This window comes from Strongylocentrotus purpuratus, unplaced genomic scaffold (assembly GCF_000002235.5).
Source record: "Strongylocentrotus purpuratus isolate Spur 01 unplaced genomic scaffold, Spur_5.0 spur5_scaffold_1, whole genome shotgun sequence".
Taxonomy (NCBI): Eukaryota; Metazoa; Echinodermata; class Echinoidea; order Camarodonta; family Strongylocentrotidae; genus Strongylocentrotus; species Strongylocentrotus purpuratus.
The window spans coordinates 14,161,790-14,175,789 of record NW_022145594.1 but is presented as its reverse complement, the minus strand read 5'-3'; positions in this window follow the sequence as shown (position 1 = coordinate 14,175,789).

Sequence of the window (14,000 nt, the reverse complement as noted above, 5' to 3'; positions counted from 1 at the left end):
TAATTATTCGTTAGTGCATAGTTACCTGAAATTGAACGGATAGGCTGCTGCAAGTTGAAGGGGGGGGGGGCTGCTGACTGTGAGCCCCCCTTTTGAATATTTTTGTTCTTGTTTTCATTGAGATGATCTTAATTGACAATAATGTCAAGAAAGAAATACATATTTGGCAATCATTTTCATTTCAATCAATAGTTGATTAAGATTTGTGATATACAATTATATCGAACGATTATGAATTGAACTAAGGCTTCCCTGAATATAAGAACATACAAATTAATAAAGCAAACCAACCAACCGACCGGATTTGATCTAGAAACTATTTTTACACACTCGCATACAAAATAAGAGCAGTCCTAATAACCTCATTTCAACATTCTGCTTGATCATGGTGCACCGTGAGTTTCGACCTCCAGGCCTCTCTCTAATCTCTCTCTAAGTTTCGCAATCACATCGTGAATGCTCTTGCTCTTCAATTGGTTCGTATTTGATCATAATTTTGATACTTGTGACTATATCGCAAAATAGTACGCTTATATGTTAAATAATTTAAAGGGAATTTCCCAGGGGGGGGGGGTGGGAATAAAACGCCCTTTGTTCTTTTTTAAATATGCCTACACTTAAGTTTATTATCATATAATTTGGGGTACAAAGGTACAAGGGTACCCTCGCCCAATGGAGGAAATGTCTCTTACATTCCTGCCTCTGGCACCCCTTCAGTATTATTTCGGGTATGTACTTGCTCGTTCCTTCCCTTTACAAACAATCCCCTATCTCAGGGCAGCCAACATGTATGACCCACCCCGGCCTCGCATGCTTTTCGCGGGTTTACCTGCCTTGGAAAACCCCTAAATCTGGACTAGAGCACTGTGCAATGCATTCCACTATCTCATTCAAACCCCCTATCTCAGTACAGACATCCCACCTCCTCCCACCCCCCCCCCCCTCCAAACAAAAAATGATAATAATAATGATCATAGGCTGTACGTATAAATGAAATATGAATAATATTTCTGATTTAAACATTGTCAAGAATTCTTTAAAATAATGTCCGCATATCAAAGCCACTGACCAGACTGTCTCATGCTTATCTCATTTAACCCTAAAAAATATCAATACCTCATCAAAATGACGTCAGAACTCAAAATTAATTTACTATTTTGCGTGTTATGACGTCATAAAATTTATGCAAATTTGACTCTAGCTCCGTGAATATCAATCATTCCTCGCCCAATCTTTGATATGTTGTACCTGAGAAAATTTTCTACAAGATTAATGTTCACTATTTTTCAGTTTAATAATACGATTATGGTCTAATTTTGTGATATATATGGGCTTATCAATTTGCAACGTTTTACACGCATTGTCTATGGAAAAGGCCCTTTATTGAAACCTTGAATGTACATTCCTGTCTTCTTAATGCATGAACTCCGTCATACATCCTCAAATTCCGCCCAGGTTCGAGTATGTTGTATAGCTGAAACAACATATGAGAATCCCATTTTCCATCTTCGTGTTATCTCAACAGGCAACATTTCAATATATAGCTAACGCATTCATAAACAGGATGATTTTGATGAATGGCAGTGTCATTATGATATTGATGATGAAAATTATCATTACCACCATCATCATTATCATCATTATAATCATTACAATTATCATCATGATAGGGAGATGGTCAAATTCGTTTTCAAAGTCGCAAGGTCGTCGTGACGTCATCCATGCACCACTACGTGAAATTCCATTATCGATGACATGTAAACTTTCATGGTTATATAACTTTGTATTAAACATCTACTACAAAATCAAATCATCCCATATCCATATTCCCAGACGATCATGTTCTAATTTTTATGTTTTGTGAGCAAAGGCAAACATTTTCAAAATAGATACAGACCACCTAATTCGTCCCCATGACGAATTAAATGTCTAGTTATTATTATTATTATTTATTTTTATTTCCTACACTTTTTTGTGCCATAGATAACTCAAGTTCGGTTCCGTCAATTTCATTCAATTTTGGCACAGTCTTAGGTCATTGCCATAAGACGTGACAGTAACCTTTTCAAGGTCATCAGGTCATCATGACGTCATCCAGGCGCCATTTTGTGAAATCACATTATCCATCATATCTTTATGATGCATAAACAAAGGTCATTCATATTCATATCACATATACTTCAGGTCAAGGGTCAACAAGTCATGTCATCAAAGGTCACATAAAGGTCATGACGCGCACGTACGCGCGCGTCAAAATTATAAAACGCTCAAAATCACTTAACTACTAAAGGAGAGTACGAATCAGGTCATTTTAAGCATTTCAAAATTTTCCGTCCGTACTTGTCCCCGCGCGCGGTGCGCGCGCTCACAACGCGCGGAAAAGGTCAAATTCAATTTGTTTACATGATTTAGATTCCTCTTACCGTAAATGACAATTTACATTAATTTCAGTCACTCTTGACCTTTCATAAGGCCGTGAGCGCGCGTCAAAGTTCAAATTCCGCGCGTGCTGCTATGGGCAATGTAATGTAAATTTGATCAAAAACATGCTACTTTATAAATCGAAATAGCTCTTCAGATAGTGCATCGACCCCCAATTTTTATATCATGGTTGGAAAGAGCATGACTTGGAGATATGATTTCATACCACCCTGACTCGTACAAAGTGAAACAAAATCTTCATATTTGCATCTAAATTAAAGAAAATGTATTTTGTTGATGACGTCATTTTTGTCTTTGTTTAATTGAGATTATCTCGCTTATCAGTGATCGATTTTCTCCCAGATTTCGATATGTTGTAGCTGAGATATTTCCCTATCAGAAATTAAGCATTTATTTTCATTTAGATGACGTCATCATAGTAAAATATTCGATTAAATGCGACAATGCATAATTTGTCATATTTGCGTGTTATGTCTATGGGAGGTCACTTTTTTCAAAACATGAATCTGCATGACAATGTGTTTTGACCAGTATCTCGGTTGTTATTCAACAGTTTTCTCCCAAATTTTAGTATTTTGTAGCTGAGACTATTTGCTATTTAAATATTTCCTCATTTTTTCAATCAGATGTCAGGATCATGCTCATATTCATCATTGTCATCATCATCATCAATATTATCATCATCATCATCATCATCAATGTCACCATCATGATCATCATCATGGTCTGAAGATGATGATCATCAACATCACCATGATCATGATCATTATCATCATCATCAGTAACATTATCGTTTTTATCATCATATAACATTATCATTATCATGATCATCATCACCTTTACTATCATGATCATCATCATGTTCATCATGATCATCATTGTTTACATGTCTATATAACTTCTACCATTCTCAAATCTATCATAAGACATAGACAGACCACCTTATTCGTCTTCGTGACGAATTAAATTTCTAGTTAGGTGGTCTGTTGTCAACAGACCACCTATTGATTTCGTCAGAATTTTCTTTCTTTATTTATTATTATTATTATTTATTTTTATTTCTTCCCGTTTGTTGTTTATCGGTTAACTCAAGATCGGTTGTGTTAATTTGATTCAATTTTAGCACAGTCATAGGTCATTGTCATGACACGTGACAGGAACATTTTCAAGGTCATCATGTTATCGTGACGTCATCCAGGCGCCATTTTGTGTAATCACATTATCCATCATATCTTCATGATGCGTACTCAAAGTTCATTCATATTCATATCACATATACTTCAGATCAAGGGTCAACAGGTCATGTCATCAAAGGTCACATAAAGGTCATGGCGCGCGCGTATGTGCGCGTCAAAATTTTAAATTGCTCAAAATCACTTAACTACTAAAGGAGAGTACGAATCAGGTCATTTGAAGCATTTCAAAATTTTCCGTCCGTACTTGTCCCCGCGCGCGGGGCGCGCGCTCACAACGCGTGGAAAAGGTCAAATTCAATTTGTTTACATGATTTAGATTCCTCTTACCGTAAATGACAATTTACATTAATTTCAGTCACTCTTGACCTTTCATAAGGCCGTGAGCGCGCGTCAAAGTTCAAATTCCGCGCGTGCTGCTATGGGCAATATAATGCAAATTTGATCAAAAACATGCTACTTTATAAATCGAAATAGCTCTTCAGATAGTCCATTGACCCCCAATTTTTATATCATGGTTGGAGAAAGCATGAGTTGGAGATATGATTTCATACCACCCTGACTCGTACAAAGTGAAATAAAGTCATCATATTGGCATCCAAACTCAAACAAATGTATTTTGTTGATGACGTCATTTTTGTCTTTGTTTATTGGTGATTATCTCACTTATCGGTAATTGATCTTCTCCCAGATTTCGATATGTTGTAGCTGAGATATTTTTCTATCAAAATATATCATTTATTTTTCATTTAGATGACGTCATCATAGTTAAATATTCGATTAAAGGTGACAATGCATAATTTGTCATATTTACGTGTTATGTCTACGGGAGGTCACTTTTTTCAAAACATGAATCTGCATGACAAGGTGTTTTGACCAGGATCTCGATTGTTATTCAATAGTTTTCTTCCAAATTTTAGTATGTTGTAGCTGAGACTATTTGCTATCTAAATATTTCCTCAATTTTTTTAATCAGTTGTCAGGATCATGCTTTTGCTCATCATCATCATTAACTTTATCGTTTTTATTGTCATATAACATTATCATTATCATCATCATCATCACCTTTACTATCATGATCATCACCATGTTCATCATGATCATCATTGTTTACATGTCTATATAACTTGTCCCATTCTCAAATCTCTCATAAGACTTAGACAGACCACCTTATTCGTCTACGTGACGAATTAAATTCTAGTATTTTAATTGAATTTGTACAAAAACACAATTCAATTAAAATAAATTTGTGACCACTTTTTTGTGTGCACGATTACTCAAAATTGAACCGCCCGATTCCTTTCAAATTTAACACAGTCATAGGTCATCATCTTAAGACGTGACAGGAACATTTTCAAGTTCATCAAAATATCGTGACGTCATCCAGGCGCCATTTTGTGAAGTGCTCTGAGAATCAACTCATGATCATATCTTTATAACCGTAAATCATTTCTCATTCATATTTATTACGATTATGGTCAATATCCGTCCGGTCAACTTTAGGTCAATAAACGCGCGCGTACGCGTCCGTCCGCGCGTCGGTGCGCGCAAAAAAAAAATGCTCATAATCACTTTTTGATCAAATTAGAGTACGTTTTAGGCCATTTCAAGCATTTCGAGAATTTTGCGTGCGCACACCTTTCCGCGCACGTAAATTTGCGCGCACGTTTTTGTTCGTAATGGTCGAACGCAACCTAGAATCGCCGTTTTTTGTCTATCATAGTATTGCTCATTTTTTTCCGAACAATTTGATACCATGTTTATCTCTTTATGACCATTAATTACGAAATGAGCGCCCGTTCAAGGTAAATGTCTGTGCGTGCGAGCTCCTGTAATACATAGCATATAGGCAAAAACATGCCTATACGAAATACATTATAGCTCTTTAGAATGCAAGTTGACCCCACAATTTTTTGCGTGTCAAACTCGTGAGAAATAATCGAGCCAGTTGTAAATAACATCGCGCACCAGCTGCTTGTGACAATGACAATGTATATTACGCGTATAACAACATGCGCACCATGCACGAACTCCATTGTGACGTAACAATCAGACCCTTGGCACACTGTTTGCAGTGTATCGAAAATTCGTCAAGCACTTGGTGCACAGTGCTTGTTTGACGATGTTTTTGCAACTTCTAATGCTAGGAAATCCTGGGCAGTGTAGGCTACATAATTTATAAGATAGTAATTTATAATTTATAATTCATAAGATAGTAAGAGTTTCTTGTTTGTTGTATATGTCTGATGTGGTTAATATTAGTAATATTTACTGCCTAATTCAGGGCAATATGACTTGCCATATATCATCCTCACCTTCGGTTCGGGCGATATACGTCGTATTGCCCAGAAGGCAGTCAATATTACTTAATTATGCATCATCATGATAATTGCTCAATATTTCGTTCATCAGTTGAGCTCATCAGTTTAGTTCAGTTCATCAGTTCATCCGTTTAGCTCATCAATTCAGTTCATTTTACATTAGTTCAATTTATCATTTCATCAGTTTATCAGTACTTCATTCATCAAATAATATCTTAATACATCATTTTACTTTAACATCATTTCATGGGGTAATTGAATTTAAGATAAGCATGATCATAAGAATTAAAGACAGACCACCTAATTCGTCCCCATGACGAATTAAATTTCTAGTTATTATTATTATTAGGTGGTCTGTCAACGACAGATCACCTATTGTTTTCGTCAGAATTTTCTTTCTTTATTAGGTGGTCTGTCAACGACAGATCACCTATTGTTTTCGTCAGAATTTTCTTTCTTTATTATTAGGTGGTCTGTAAACGACAGATCACCTATTGTTTTTGTCAGAATTTTCTTTATTAGGTGGTCTGTTGAAAACAGATCACCTATTGTTTTCGTCAGAATTTTCTTTATTATTATTATTATTCTTTATTTTTATTTATTTCCTACACTTTTTTGTGCCTAGGATAACTCAAGTTCGGTTTCGTCAATTTCATTCAATTTTGGCACAGTCATAGGTCATTGTCATGAGACGTGACAGGAACCTTTTCAAGGTCATCACGTCATCGTGACGTCATCCAGGCGCCATTTTGTGAAATCACGTTATCCATCATATCTTCATGATGCATAAGCAAAGGTCATTCATATCCATATCACATATATTTCAGGTCAAGGGTCAAAAGGTCATGTCATCATAGGTCACATAAAGGTCATGACGCGCGCGTACGTGCGCGTCAAAATTTAAAAATGCTCAAAATCACTTTACTATTAAAGGAGAGTACGAATTAGGTCATTTTAAGCATTTCAAAATTTTCCGTCCGTATGTGTCCACGCGCGCGTTGCGCGCGCTCACAACGCGCGGAAAAGGTCAAATTCATTTTTTTTTACATGATTTAGATTCCTCTTACCGTAAATGACAATTTACATTAATTTCAGTCACTCTTGACCTTTTATAAGGCCGTGAGCGCGCGTCAAAGTTCAAAATCCGCGCGGGCTGCTATGGGCAATATAATGCAAATTTGATCAAAAACATCCCATTTTAAAAATCAAAATAGCTCTTCAGAAAGTCAATTGACCCCAACTTTTATATCATGGTTGGAAAAAGCATGAGTTGGAGATATGATTTCATGTGTCATTTGACCCTCAATTAACTCATGACGTCATCATAATGGCCTCCAAACTCATAATTTCAATTTGCATATTATGCCGTCAGAATATTTTTGGAAAATTGATTGTATCTTTGTAAATGTTGATCAATTTTCTTCCAAATTTTGATATGTTCTACCCGAGAATATTCTCTACAAATGCGGTTATCACGATTGTTCATTTTGACAAAGGTATCATGGCGTATTTTTGCGATTAAAGGAGGCATGTCAATTTTTCACTTTTTGCGTGTATTCTCTATGGGACATGACTTTTTCTCAAAACTGGATTCTACTTTCTCGTCTTTCGCGAGCAATATCTCCGTCGTGTTATCTTTGTTTACGCTGAGCTTTGAGTATGTTGTAGCTGAGAGAATAAGCTATCACAAGTGTGTCCTTTATTTTTCAATCAGATACCGGGATCATGCTCATGTTTCACTTACAAAGTGGGATTTGACAATTCCATTTGCCGTTTACGTGTAATCGCTATGGGAAATGTTTTGGTATATCGGTAACGCACTTGACTTCCGACCTCGAGACCCCTGGTTCGAGTCCGGGCGTCTCCAACAATTTTTTTTTTTTCACTTTTTTTTTCTTTTTGACCTTTCACTGTACCATCTCCTTTAAATATTAAAACACGTACAATCGCAAATAATGTAATAGACAACCATATTTACTTTATTATTACCCTATTATCACTTGATCCATTACTTTTTGCGTGTAATCCTTATGGGAGATGACTTTTTCTCAAATCTGGATTCTACATTCTTGTCTTTTGCGAGCAATATCGCCATTATTTCGGCTTGATTTTTGTTGATTTTTGAGTATGTTGTAGCTGAGACTGTATACTATCTAAATATTCCCTCATTTGTTCGGTCTGATGTCATTATGGTCTGTTGATGATAATCATCAACATCATCATGATCATGATCATCATCATCATCGTCATCACCATTACTATCAAGATCATCATCATGTTCATCATCATCATCATTATGATCATCATTGTTTACATGTCTATATTACCTCTTCCTTTCTCTATATAGTAAATATTCAAATTAATAAGTTTGAAGACAGACCACCTTATTCGTCAAAGTGACGAATTAAAATCTAGTTATTATTATTTCTTTATTTTTATTTCCTACACTTTTTTGTGCCTAGGATAACTCAAGTTCGGTTTCGTCAATTTCATTCAATTTTAGCACAGTCATAGGTCATTGTCATGAGACGTGACAGGAACATTTTTAAGGTCATCATGTTATCGTGACGTCATCCAGGCGCCATTTTGTGAAATCCCATTATCCATCATATCTTCATGATGCATAAGCAAAGGTCATTCATATTCATATCACATATACTTCAGGTCAAGGGTCAACAAGTCATGTCATCAAAGGTCACATAAAGGTCATGACGCGCACGTACGCGCGCGTCAAAATTTAAAAATGCTCAAAATCACTTAACTATTAAAGGAGAGTACGAATCAGGTCATTTTAAGCATTTCAAAAATTTCCGTCCGTACTTGTCCCCGCGCGCGGTGCGCGCGCTCACAACGCGCGGAAAAGGTCAAATTCAATTTTTTTTACATGATTTAGATTCCTCTTACCGTAAATGACAATTTACATTAATTTCAGTCACTCTTGACCTTTCATAAGGCCGTGAGCGCGCGTCAAAGTTCAAAATCCGCGCGTGCTGCTATAGGCAATATAATGCAAATTTGATCAAAAACATCTTATTTTAAAAATCAAAAAAGCTCTTCAGATATTCAATTGACCCCAACTTTTATATCATGGTTGGAAAAAGCATGAGTTGGAGATATGATTTCATGTCTCATTTGACCCTCAATTAACTCATGACGTCATCATAATGGCCTCCAAACTTAAAATATTAATTTGCATATTATGACGTCAGCAGATTTTTTGAAAATTGATTGTATCTCTGTAAATATTAATCAATTTTCTTTCAAATTTGGATATGTTCTACCTTAGAATATTCTCTACAAATGCAGTAACCACAATAATTCATTTTGACAAAGGTATCATGGCGTATTTTCGCGATTAAAGGAGGCATGTCAATTTTTCACATTTTGCGTGTATTCTCTATGGGACATGACTTTTTCTTAAAACTGGATTCTATTTCCCGTCTTTCACGAGCAATATCTCCGTCGTTTTAGCTTTGTTTTCGCTGAGCTTTGAGTATGTTGTAGCTGAGACAATGAGCTATCACAAGTGTGCCTTTTATTTTTCGATCAGATGCCGGGATCATGCTCATATCTCACTTGCAAAGAGGGATTTGAGAATTCCATTTTCCGTTTACGTGTATTCTCTATGGGAAATGTTTTGGTATATCGGTAACGCACTTGACTTCCGACCTCGAGGTCCCTGGTTCGAGTCCGGGCGTCTCCAACAATTTTTTTTCTTCATTTTTTTTCTTTTTTGACTTTTCAATGATCATAAAATTGAAAACAGACCACCTAATTCGTCACCATGACGAATTTAATTTCTAGTTTATTTATTATTATTTATTTTTCTTATTTCTAACCACTTTTTTGTTGGCAGGATAACTTAAAAATGGCTCGATAAAAAGCCTTGAAATTTGGCACACATATGTATAGGCATATGTACAAAGCACAATAACGTTTTCAACATTGACCTTTACTGATGACGTCATCTAGGCGCCATTTTGTAAAATTTTACGAAAATCAACTCATGATCATATCTTCATAACCAAAAGATATTTCTCATTCATATTTACCATGATCAAGGTCAATATCTGTCCGGTCAATTTCAGGTCAAATAACGCGCGCGTGCGCGTACGTCCGCGCGTCAATTCGCGCGCAAAATTTTGAAATGCTCAAAATCGTCTCAAAATCATTTTGCATACGTTTTAGGCCATTCTAAGCATTTTATAAAAAATCGCGCACTTTATAAAAAAATCGCGCACACGCCGATGCGTGCGCGTTTTCGCGCGTAAAACTATTGCACAACATAGAATCGCCATTTTTTTTCTTTCATAATATTCCACATATTTTTACAAACAAATTGATACCATGTTTGTCTCTTTATGACTATTAATAACGGAATAATCGACCGTTTAACAAAAATTTCCGTGCGCGCGAGCTCTTGTAATACATAGCATATATGGGCAAAAAAATGCCTATACAAAATCCTTTGTAGCTCTTTAGGATGCAAGGTGACCCCAATTTGTTTTCATATTTTAATAGAGTATGATTCGGAGATATTGATTCATGTCTCATTTGACCCTTAATTAACTCATGACGTCATCATAATGGCCTCCGAACTCAAAATTCCAATTTGCATATTATGACGTCAGCATATTTATGGAAAATTGATTGTATCTCTGTAAATATTGATCGATTTTTTTCCAAATTTTGATTTGTTCTAGCTGAGACAATTTGCTACAAATGTAGTAACTATTTTTTTTCATTTTGACAAAGGCATCATGGCGTATTTTTGCGATTAAAGGAGGCATGTCAATTTATTACATTTTGCGTGTATTCTCTATGGGACATGACTTTTTCTCAAAACTCGATTCTACATTCCTATCTTTCGCGAGCAATTTCTACATCGTTTTAGCTTCATTTACGCTGAACTTCGAGTATGTTGTAGCTGAGACAAAAAACTATCTCAAATGTACCCTTTATTTTGTCTCAATTTTTTGTTGGATCAGCCCACCTATACTTGTTCCAAACAAGTATTACAAATCTAGTTTATTTATTTATTTATTAGGTGGTCTGTCGATGACAGATCACCTATTGATTTCGTTAGAATTTTCTTTCTTTATTCTTTATTCTTTATTTATTTTTATTTATTCCGTACACTTTTTTTGTGTATACGTTTACTCGAACTCGACCTGGTCAATTTCCTTCAAATTTCTGCTAGTCATCAGGCCCTATGATATGAAGTTCCCGAAACCTTTTTCAAGTTCATGGGGTCATCGTGACGTCATCCAGGCGCCATTTTGTAAAAATCAGGTCAGTATCATATCTCGATAACGAGTCATCAAAAATCAACCATATTTGGTATACATCAACTTCAGGTCAAAGGTCAACAAAAAATGTCAAAAAAATTTGCGCGCGCACCTCGACGCGCACGTACGCGCGCATTAAAATTTTAAAATGGTCAAATTCGTTCCAAATTAATTTTGCATACGTTTCAGGCCATTTTAAGCATTTTGCAAAAAAACGCGCGCACGGACATGCGCGCGCGTTTTCGCGCATAATTGCATCTTCCAACATAGAATCGCCAAATTTTTTCTGTCATCATATTTGGCACATTTTTTCAAGCATTTTGATACCTTGTTCAACTTTTTCTGCCCATTAATAACGGAATGAGCGTCCGTTTAAGATAATTACCGTGCGTGCGAGCTCTTGTAATACATAACATACATGTGCAAAAACATGCCTATACAAAATTCATTGTAACTCTTCAGGATGGATAGATACCCCCCAATTTCTTTCATATTTAAATAGATTATGAGTTGGAGATATGATTTCATGTTTCATTTGACCCTCAATTAACTCATGACGTCATCATAATGGCCTCCGAACTCAAAATTTCAATTTTCATATTATGACGTCAGCAGATTTTTGGAAAATTGATTGTATCTCTGCAAATATTGATCAATTTTCTTTCAAATTTTGATATGTTCTACCTTAGAATATTCTCTACAAATGCAGTCACCACGATATTTCATTTTGACAAAGGCATCATGGCGTATTTTTGCGATTAAAGGAGGCATGTCAATTTTTCACATTTTGCGTGTATTCTCTATGGGACATGACTTTTTCTCAAAACTGGTTTCTACATTCTCGTCTTTCGCGAGCAATATCTCCGTCGTTTTATCTTTGTTTACGCTGAGCTTTGAGTATGTTGTAGCTGAGACAATAAGCTATCACAAGTGTGCCTTTTATTTTTCGATCAGGTGCCGGGATCATGCTCATATTTCACTTACAAAGTGGGATTTGAGAATTACATTTTCCGTTTACGTGTAATCTCTATAGGAAATGTTTTGGTATATCGGCAACGCACTTGACTTCCGACCTCGAGGTCCCTGGTTCGAGTCCGGGCGTCTCCAACAATTTTTTTTCTTCACTTTTTTTTCTTTTTGACCTTTCACTGTACCATCTCCTTTGAATATTAAAACACATACAATCGCAAATAATGTAATAAACAACCATATTTACTTTATTATTACCCTATTATCACTTGATCCATTACTTTTTGCGTGTAATCCTTATGGGAGATGACTTTTTCTCAAATCTGGATTCTACATTCTTGTCTTTTGCGAGCAATATCGCCGTTATTTCGGCTTGATTTTTGTTGATTTTTGAGTATGTTGTAGCTGAGACTATATACTATCTCAATGTTCTCTCATTTTTTTCAGTCTGATGTCATCATGGTCTGTTGATGATAATCATCAACATCATCATGATCATCATCATCATCATATTCGTCATCACAATTACTATCAAGATCATCATCATCATGATCATCATGATGATCATCATTGTTTACATGTCTATATAACTTGAAGGCAGACCACCTTATTCGTCCTCGTGACGAATTAAATTCTAGTTATTATATATTTTTCTTATTTCTAACCACTTTTTTGTTGGCAAGATAACTTAAAAATGGCTCAATCAAATGCCTTTAAATTTGGCACACATATGTATAGGCATATGTACAAGGCACAATAACGTTTTCAACATTGACCTTCACTGATGACGTCATCTAGGCGCCATTTTGTAAAATTTTACGAAAATCAACTCATGATCATATCTTCATAACCAAAAGATATTTCTCATTCATATTTACCATGATCAAGGTCAATATCCGTCCGGTCAATTTCAGGTCAAAAAACGCGCGCGTGCGCGTACTTCCGCGCGTCAATGCGCGCGCAAAATTTTTAAATGTTCAAAATCGTCTCTAAATCATTTTGCATACGTTTTAGGCCATTCTAAGCATTTTATAAAAAATCGCGCACACGCGCATGCGCGCGCGTTTTCGCGCGTAAAACAATTGCACAACATAGAATTGCCTTTTTTTTCTTTCATAATATTCTACATATATTTACAAACAAATTGATACCACGTTTGTCTCTTTATGACTATTAATAACGGATTGAGCGACCGTTTAACAAAAATTTCCGTGCGCGCAAGGTCTTGTAATACATAGCATATATGGGCAAAAACATGCCTATACAAAATCCATTGTAGCTCTTTAGGATGCAAGGTGACCCCAATTTCTTTTCATATTTTAATAGAGTATGATTCGGAGATATTGTTTCATGTCTCATTTGACCCTCAATTAACTCATGACGTCATCATAATGGCCTCCGAACTCAAAATTCCAATTTGCATATTATGACGTCAGCATATTTATGGAAAATTGATTGTATCTCTGTAAATATGGATCAATTTTCTTCCAAATTTTGATATGTTCTAGCTGAGACAATTTTCTACAAATGCAGTTCCTATTATTCTTCATTTTGATAAAGGCATCATGGCGTATTTTTGCGGTTAAAGGAGGCATGTCAATTTTTTACATTTTGCGTGTATTCTCTATGGGACATGACTTTTTCTCAAAACTCGATTCTACATTCCCGTCTTTCGCGAGCAATATCTACGTCGTTTTAGCTTCGTTTACGCTGAACTTCGAGTATGTTGTAGATGAGACAAAAAGCTATCTCAAATGAACCCTTTATTTTGTCTCAATTTTTTGTTC